We start from the raw sequence: 9,300 nt of genomic DNA on the forward strand, positions 1-9,300 counted from the left end.
TGGAAAAGTTACTTTTTTGAACTGCAACTCCCATCAGCCCAATCCAGTGGCCATGCTGGCTGGGGCTGATGGGAGTTGTAGTTCAAAAAAGTAACTTTTCCAAGCTCTGCCTTTTTTGGGAGCAAGGTAGAAAGACTAGAGCAGCCACCCGGACCAACCAAACCCTCAGTAACCAGCTGTTCAGTCCAGAGGGCCCTTTCTGCAGATCCCAGTGACCTGGGCAGACTCTATGGGACTACATTGGCCTTATACAGCCAGGTCACAGCACTGCCTGATGAGGAAAGGGCCACATGGCAAAATTTCCCTTCTGTGCAACTCTTAAGGCCAAACTAAGTTAATGCACAGGAAATGCATGCACCAGTCTCGCAGGGTGTGTGTGTGTGTTTAATGGGATGTATATGTGGGAGGCTGCAGTTTCAGCAGAGGCATCCCAAGAGGAAGGTGCTGCTTAGCCCTTTCCCAACTGGCCATTTCCTCACCTAGACTCGCTTCCTGCCTTTCTGTCCCATGGGAGGGGTCCCTGTATCTCCCCCCACACACAGATGGGAAAGCAGCTGGGAAAGCAGCTGGGATTGATGTAATGCTCAGTGGACAAATAGCAGGAAGGGGAAGGGTTAAGCAGTTCCTCCTCCCCTTTGCTTTTTTCTCAATTGCAATCTCCAAGGCTGCTTTTCTTTTGACAAAGGTGAGATAAACAGATGCAGAACTCTCATTTAGTTTGGCCCTCAAAAGGAGGGAGGGGAGGATGGGAACTGGCAAGCTGATGAGGGAGAGATTCAGTTTGGTTTAGATTTTTATGTGGAACTACCTAATTCCCACTTTCTGAAACAATATGTGAATCGAAAACATGACTATCTTTTGAAATCTGCACTTTTCTGAATTTTCCAATGCATTTTCCAAACAATGACAATACAAATGCATGAATCTGGAGAAAGTGTGCATAAAAAAGCATATATTCATGAAAATAATGCATAAAATGTATAAAGGAAAATCACTTGCAAGAAATATATACATCAGACAAAATGGCATTAAAAATTGTGTATTATGAGACATTTGCACAAAAAGTCTGGTGAATTTATATGACTTTTTTTAAAAAAAATTCAAACTGATGCAGATAATATATGAAAAACTGAACATAAGACTGGAAAAATTGGAGAGAAGCCACATTGACAGATTCGCCCATCCCTATTTGCGAGTACTGCTAACTTACAATATCCATCACAAAAGCACACATCCATTGAAACAAATAACCTTCTGAGTTAGGGATGGTTTACATTGCATTTAAAGCTGAATCTATCAAATTGGCCCTTTCCAAAACAATATGAGCACTGAAACACAGTCCTCCTTCAAAGTTTGCACTTACCCAATTTTGTGATGCAGTTCTCCAACCAAAGAACATTTACAAAAATGCATCTATTAGGGGAAAATGTGCATGAAATAAAAATATATATGAAAAACACAAAAATGCATTATATGATGAGAAATGGCTTGCAAAAATGTGTACATTAGTCGAAACTGTAGACAAAAATGTGTTTGTAAGGATAAATCAGCACTAAAATGCTGAAGAATTTTCATGAGGATCTTTTTTTATTGCAAATTGCTGTAGAAATGTGGAAAACTGAATTTAAGATTGGAAAACTGTGAACCTTGGACAGCCGGAATGAACAGATCCTTCCATCCCTATTCTGAGTTCATCATACGCATCACAATCCCTTTCTTCTGGATCGGCAGCTGAAAAAACACAAGAAGAACCCTGCTTGAACAGATCAAAGTGTACTGTCTTGTGCATCCACCTATTTTCTACTGTGGTCAACCAAATTCCTACAGGAAGTCCAAAGCGGGGCATGAGGGCAATAGCTCTCTCCTGACAGTTGATCCCCAGCAACTGGTATTGAAAGGGACACTTCCTCCGATACCGGAGGTAGCAGGACTATCATGATTAGCAGCCAATGAGAGCTGGTTGCAATCACTCCATCTCCTGGCAGAGAATCCCATAGTTTAACTATGCACTGTACATTGAAGCATTACCCTTTTTTCTGTCCTGAATCTCCCACCATTCATTCTTCATTGGATGATGCCTTTGGATTCTAGTATTATGAGAGAGGGAGAAAAACTCCCTATCTTCTTTCTCCATACCATGCATATTGGATACAGTTCTACCATGAAGCCTTTAGCTTGCTTTTTTCCTAAATTACTAGCAGGGCTCTGGGGCCCCCCCTGCTAGCTTTGCTCACCAATTTCCCACCCCAAACACACACCAGACACCCCAAAACACTTCCCCAAACTGCCAGACACTCCCAGACAGACCCCCCCAGAGACCCTTAAGCACACACACAGGGACTCTCCCTCTCTCCCTCCCTCTCCCCCCTCTCTCTCTCGCACACACACACACACACACACACACACACACTTCAAAACACGCACACTCACAAATATGTCCCTCCAGCACTCGCAGCCCCCCCCCCAGGCACTCCACTCCCCTCACAATGACCTCCAGTGCCTTCAGGCACTGGTGCACGGCAGCTTCCATGGGCCTGCTAATGCTCCTCCTCTGTTCCTGCACTGCATTGCTGCCCCACACTGCTGCTGCCTCCTGGACACACAGCACCGCCCACACTTCGGCTGCCTCCCCACCTAGCCCATTTACTTGCCTCCCACCCCATCTGCTGCTGCCACTTGCCCCGGCCACACACCCTCCCCCTGGCTGCTTCCTGCTTGCTCTGGAGCTGGCCACTCACCTTGCTCACCCTTCACCCGGCTGCCCCACTCACTTGGTCACCTGTCCCCCTGCCAGCCACCCTTGCCTCACTTGCCGCCCTGCTGCTGCTCTGCTCCCCCCCATGATGGCATGATTGCTTTGGGAAATATATAGTTAGATTAGAAAAAATAGGGCTGTGCACTGCACTCATCTGAGGCCCGAGCCAAATCAGGCCACTTTGGCAGTGTTTGGCCCTTGGCCAAGTAGGGTTGAGAGAGCCCCAGATCTCTATGAGTCTGGTTGAGTGGCCCAGAGTGATCTGCAGCGATCGGAGTGGGCTGTCAGGCAGAGAGAGAGGAGAGGCAGGCAGCCCCATGAAGGAGGAGGTTGGGCAGGAAAGCCCCCCCCTTTGTGGGAGAAGATGGGTATCTTTCCTGGCCATTCTCTCCTTCTCTCCCTCCCCGGTATCTAAATCCTGTTTGCGAGCTGCTTTACAGTGTGTAGAGAAGCTGCCTGGAAAGGAGCAGGACCCTGCAGGGTGGAATCCTTTCCCTGATCAGCTGGGAAGCAGGAGGAGTCAGCCTGGTGGTGTTCTCTGCCCGCAGGGAAGCCTCTGGTGAAGAAGCAGTGACCAGCACCACATCAAGGGGGGGGAGAGAAAGAGAAGCATTGTCTCCTTCCCCACCCACCTCCCACCCATATTTTTAAACCCTATTTTAAGTTAAAACAGGGTTTAGACAACCCACAGCTCCATGCCCCGAAGGGCTGTGGGGATGGATCTGGGCAGGTGATCCCCTGGTCAGGACACAATGGTTTGGCCCTCCTCAGGTCCACAGATCAGGGCCTCAGGATGGATCAGGAGGGTTGTAAACAGCCCTGATAAAAAGCCCTGAATGCTGCAACCTTTTCTTGTAGGGGAGTTCCTCCAGCCCTTTGATCATTCTGGTTACCCTGTTCTGAACCTTTTCCAGCTCTACAATATCCTTTTTGAGGTGAGGTGGCCAGAACTACACACGTTATTCCAGTGCTGTGAGATTTGTGCAAAGGCATTATGACATTGGCAGCTTTACTGTTGATCCCTTTCCGTGATCCCCAACAGCCTATACTCTTGTTAGAAGATTGCCAATTTCAGATTTGAGTACTTAAAGAACTCTTGGATCTGGGCATTTGTTAAAGAGGCCTAGAATTTTGTCTCTTGTCACCACTAAGAACATCAGAAGAGCCTGCTGGATCAGGTCAATGGCCCATCTAGTCCAACATCCTAGTCCTACAGTGACCAATCTCACAGTTCGCCTGTGGGAAGCCTGCAATCAGGACCTGTGCGCAACAGCACTCTCTCCCTCCTGTGGTTTTCAGCAACTGGCACTTAGAAGCATACTGCCTCTCACTGTGGAGGCAGAGCATAGCCATCATGGCCAGTAGCCATTCATAGCTGTGGCCAGTAGCCATTCAAGCCTTATTTTCCATGACTATGTCTAAGCTTCTTTTACAGCTATTCAAGTGGGTGGCCATTGGTGCCTCCTTTGGGAGCAAATTCCACAGTTTAACTATACACTGTGGGAAGAAGCACTTTCTTTTGTCTGTCCTGAATCTTCCAACATTGCCTAAATTCTTCAAATACCTTTCCTGAAAATCTCAGCTCAGTCATAAGTGTCTGCCTACATCTCTGCAATGTCTTCACCTTCCTTGGCTCCTAACACTACTCCATAATTGCTCTTGGTTGTAAGATACAAGCAGATTTGAAATGAACTTTTCAAACTTGGGGTGTGGCTGATGGTACAGGGCATTTTTGTTGGTGTGCATTTTTTTCTTCTACTTTTTTAATATCAGAAATTTTAAAATAAATCATTTAATTTTATAAAATATTACAAAGAAGAAAGCATTTTTGAGATAACAAATAAAAATAGAAATGAAATTGTTGAGGAGGGAAAAGGGCACCCACTGTAAAGGCAATAGTGAAGGTGTCCCAAAGTAGGACCTTGGTCAGCTTCTTGAAGGTTCAGACTAAAACCCAGAATGGATTTCAATGCCTCACTGACATGGAGTCACCAGCCACCACTGCCAAATAGTGATAGGTTCAGCTACCGCCTCCCCCAGATACATCATCGTGGGTGTTCAAACCATGCGTCTTGGAAAAGATGAAGAGTGATGCTAAGGCTATATTTATGCCTGCAGAGATGTTGTTTCTGTTCTGTTCTTTTCCAAAAAGTGGGATTTTATTTGGTCTGAGAAAAGGAGGCAGAAGTACCAGGAACCAACAAAGTTAAGGAAAAAGTGTATTTTTAAAAAGTACACAGATAATTATTAGAATAAAATAACTATCAACTAAATAAATGCTTTAATAATCAATCCCCATAATAGGCCAAACTACAGCCATGTATAGATCAGCGGGCCAACACATTTTGACAGAGGTCTTAAATGGTGGCCTAAGGTAAGAATAAAAAACTGGGTATAAGATTTCTGTAAAACATAAAAACAATGAAACAGGCCTGGCACTTCTGGAATGAAAAATAGCTGAACAGAAAATCAACAACAAACTAATACTCACCAGTAGGGATGGGGGAGAAATTCAAGTTGCTTCACATTTCAAGATGAATTTATCAATGTTGCACTTTCTGAAACTATATGAGAACTGAAACACAGCCACCCTTCAAAATTCACACTTATCAGAATTCTGTGATGCAGTTCTTCAGCAAAGTAATGTGTACAAAAATGCATATATTGGGGAAAATGTGCAGAGAAATGAACATATTGATGAGAATAACATGCAAACGTGCATTTTATTAGGCAAACTTGCTTGCAAAAAAAGTGTACATTAGTCAAAACAGAATACAAAAACAAGTTTAGTAGGAGAAATTCATACTAAAATGCTGGAGAAATTTCATTAAAAAAAAAAAAACACCGCAGATTGCTGCAGAACTGAATGTAAGATTGGAAAAACAAGAAATTGAGAGATCTGAAATTGACAGATTTTTCCATCCCTACTCACCAGCAGGTTTTTGCTTTTGTTTTTGAACCCTCTTGCCCTTTGGAATTTTATATATTAGAGCCAGAGCTTACTGGTGAGTCATAGATGGTTGATTTTTTATGTATGGTCATTTTTTCTGTCTAGAAGTGCTGCTCTATCTCACTGTTCTTATTTTTTACAGATTTGGTACACTTAATGATTGTATCCAGCTTCCTTCTACTCAGAGTAAACCTACTGAAATATTAACAGAGAGAAATTAGTGATTACTAAATTCAGTGGATCTATGCATATGTCCTTGAATTGTGAGGATGCCTCTTGCTTGCCTGGATGTAGAGATGTGTGTTGGTGTCCAGAACCTCTAACTTTTTGCATGGCTGCAATATACCTACCCTGTACAAAGGTAAGACTCGCATCTGTTGCCCTGCCCACTTATGCCTCTAGTGCCACCCAGAATGGGCATGCACCCCCCCAGAAGGTTGTTCTTGGGGTAAAAAAGGTTTCCCTCCCTTTGGTGCAGAAAGCCAGTGTGGCGTAGTGGACTACGACCTGGGAGACCAGGGTTCGAATCCCCACACAGCCATGAAGCTCACTGGGTGGCCTTGGGCCAGTCACTGCCTCTCACCCTCAGAGGATGGCAGTGGTAAACCACCTCTGAATACCGCTTGCTATGAAAACCCTATTCATAGGGTCACCATAAGTCAGGATCGACTTGAAGGCAGTCCATTTCCATTTCACTCAAAGTAGGACGGAGGTTGGATACAACAACCCAGTTTCTTATTGTTATACCAGGCCACTGATAAAATATCTCTGTGCTGAAATGTTTTAATCTGTGCCTACACTTTGGCCTGTTATGGAGATTTATTCCTGAAGTATTTATTTGATAGTTAATTTATTACAATAAATCTGTTTGTATTTTTTTTAGTACATTTCCCCCTCTTAACTCTGTTTTGGGTTGCTAAGCTTTGGATTGTATCCAACTAAGACTGATTCAGTGTAGATCCATTGAAATTAATTAATTTTAATGGGCCTCCTCTGAATAGGACCAACCTTGGATGCAACCCTTTTCTGTTAAGGGTAGCTTTGGTCTATAGTTGTCTGCAGGAGCAGACAAAGAACACATAGGAGGGACAACAATTTGATAACGCCATGGAGTGCCCCTCCAGTAAGGATGGAAAGATCTGTCAATTTCCATTCTCTCAGTTTCTTATTTTTCCAATCTTAAATTTGTTTCTCCATATTTCTGTAGCAATTTGCAATTTTTTTAAAAAAATCCTCATGAAAATTCTCCAGTGTTTGAGTGAGACTTTCTCCTTCCTAACACATTTTTGTATGCAGTTTTGAGTAATGTACACATTTTTGCAAGCAATTTCTCCTAATATAATGCGTGTCTGTATATTATGTTCACTAATACATTCATTTTTATGCACACTTTTCCCCTAATATATGCAGTTTTGCAAATATTGCTTTGTTGGGGAACTGCATCGCAAAATTTGGATAAGTGCAGATTGCAAAGGATTGCTGTGTTTCGGTTCTCATGTTGTTGCAGAAAGTGTGAATTTGATCAATTTGGCTTTAAACGCAAACTGAATTAAAAAATTTTCCCCTCCAGACTGATCATGAGCACAAAACATCATAAATGCACAACTCCCTGCTGGGAGGAAGGGTGGGATATAAATCAAATAATAAATTAAATAAATAAAAGGGACATCCGGAGGAGACCTTAGAAGCTTCATAAAATATGAGTGGCAAAGTGCCTGGAGTGGAAGTATCTTGTATGTTTCTGAGACAAGCACACATTCACACCCACCCACCCCACTACAGCTGCATAATGGTACATCATCATAGTCTATTTATTTGCATGCCACATTTCCACAAAATTGTGTCCAAAGTAGCTCAGACCAACTCAAAGTAGCAAGTATAAACATTTTCAATGAAAAAAAATTTTTTTTTTAATTTAGAAACAATCAGAGTACTTGGACAAACTCTGGAATGTGGCCCTGTTTGAAAAGCTCACTTAATGCTATACTGGTTATGACACACCCGGCCAGAAGCCTTCTTTGCAATTCAGTCCCCTCTCTTTTTTTATACGTGACAAAATCTGGCGCCACAAGGCACCCCCTGGCTTTTTTCATGTCACTCTGGATGCCTTGATCCTCCACCTTGTGCTGGGGACCACAATCTGGCTTGGTTGCATGTCTTTTCATAGGCAACTGCAAGGACAAGGAATAAGGGAATATCTTTTAATCAAGAGCAATCTCACCTCTATTGTATTTATATAATTTTCAATTTGTATTAGTATTGTTTGGTTATAAGGAAAATGAATTAAAAATATTTTTAAATAAACAGTCTATGGTAAGTGCAAGGGCTGATCTGAGACAGAATATTCATCTTGCACTTTATTGTTGACTAGTAAGCATGAGTCCCTCATAAGGATGGGGGAGAAATTCAATTCAGTTTGCATTTAAAGGAAAACCTGCCTAATTTGCACTCAAAAACAACACACAAACTGAAACACAGCCATCCCGAAAAATCCACACGTCTCTGAATTTTGCAATGCAATTCTCCAGCCAAGCCATGTGTACCTAAAAATGCATATATTCATGAAAAAAGCATACAAGAATGCATTATGTCTGGGGGAATTGCTTTGCAAAAATATGTATGTTAAGCAAAATTTCAAACAGAAATGTGCATATTATGAGAAACTCACTGTAAAATGCTGGTGAATTTTCATAAGCTCCCTTTAAAAAAAGCACACACACAAACTGATGTGGGAATGTGGAGAACTGAACTTAAGACTGGAACAATGGGAAATTGAAATTGACAGAGCCATCCATGCCTAATCTTGATCCACTGGGGCATTCTCTTGCCACAGCCTCTTTTTAACCAAATGTGTGCCATCACTCAAGAGCACCGTGTTGCTCTTGCAAAGCTTCTCATCTGTTTCCTGCAGGGCTTGTGCATGAGCCTTTCTGATCAAGCTCAGGAGGCTCAGGCCTGTCTGCCATCCCACTTTGCTGCTTGCAATTGCCCACAAAAACCAGCTGCCTGAGGTTGCTGCCTCATCCTGCTCCGTGGGAGAGCTGGCTCTGCATTTCCCAACCAAAGTCCTTCTGTTGCACTCACCCATATTCAAAGACTGCCTACTACAAAGCGGCAGAGACTCTCTCTCTCTCTCTCTCTCTCTCTCTCTCTCTCTCTCACTCACACACACACACACACACACACACACACACACACACACACACTATAATCCATCACACACCCAAGGCAAAGGCAGGCTCCGTCTCTCTTCCTCCCCCCTCACTCCAGAGCTATCCAAGCGTTAAGGTTCTGGTGTTGACTGTCGATCTCTCAAAGAGTAATTTGTCTGGGAGCAGCCAATCCAGGTCTTGCCCTTGGCCAGGCCAATGAGAGCTAGGGGACCCAGCACATCAGCCTATCAGATGCCCAGTATTCTAATAAGCCCCATCTTTTATCAGAGGGAATGTAGCTTCTGTTGAAGTTAAACTTGGTGGCCTGTCAGTCTTGGTTTCAGAATCTCTTGGGCACACGGGGGTCCACTAGCCAGGCATCCAATGGACTTGAGCTGCAGTTGCCTTGGCTGGTGGGTGTTGATCAAGGTTACCAGCTGCCT

This window comes from Rhineura floridana, chromosome 12 (genome assembly GCF_030035675.1).
Source record: "Rhineura floridana isolate rRhiFlo1 chromosome 12, rRhiFlo1.hap2, whole genome shotgun sequence".
NCBI lineage: Eukaryota > Metazoa > Chordata > Lepidosauria > Squamata > Rhineuridae > Rhineura > Rhineura floridana.